At 38.9% G+C, this 633-nt stretch overlaps 1 protein-coding gene across 1 annotated transcript in view; it reads right to left on the reverse strand.

The window, feature by feature from the left end:
- The window catches only part of ZGRF1 (zinc finger, GRF-type containing 1), a 95590-nt gene that overhangs the window by 44683 nt on the left and 50274 nt on the right, over positions 1-633 (reverse strand). The gene's annotated exons all lie outside the window — the stretch shown is intronic.

The raw sequence follows: 633 nt of genomic DNA on the forward strand, positions 1-633 counted from the left end.
AAAAAAAAAAAAAAAAATTCATGTAAAATGCCTAGTTACAAGAGGGCCTGGCATATATCAGCTCCCAATAAAAATGTTACTATTAAATCACCATGCAAATGGTCTTTACATTTATTTTGAAAAATCTAAACTTTTATAAAAGGCATACTTCCAAAAAGTAGCATTCTATTATCCTATAAGCTATGTAGATCAGACATGCAAACAATCAGTTATTTATTATGCCACACTGCTAAAAATTATTCCTATAGTTTGTCGGATAGGGTTTCCCTTAGGATTGTGGAAAACAGCCCCAACTATACATAAAATAAGTTAGAAAAATAGCACCCCGCTAGTTATAATGATATTGCTCACACTATTTGATGTTTAGAGGGAGCCGAAATAACTTTAAAGACTTATTCCCTGGCCGAGCATAGTAGCTCACACCTCTAATTCCAGCACTTCGGGAGACTGAGATGGGAGGATCGTTTCAGTCCAGGAGTTCGAAACCAGCCTGGGCAATATAGCAAGACTCCAACTCTACAAAAATTTCAAATTAGCTGGGTGTGGTGGCATAGGCCTGAAGTCCTAGCTACTCAGGAGGCTGGGCCAGGTGGAGAGCTTGAGCCCAAGAGTACAATGCTGCAGTGAGCTAAG

This window comes from Colobus angolensis, unplaced genomic scaffold, assembly GCF_000951035.1.
Source record: "Colobus angolensis palliatus isolate OR3802 unplaced genomic scaffold, Cang.pa_1.0 Scaffold279, whole genome shotgun sequence".
NCBI lineage: Eukaryota > Metazoa > Chordata > Mammalia > Primates > Cercopithecidae > Colobus > Colobus angolensis.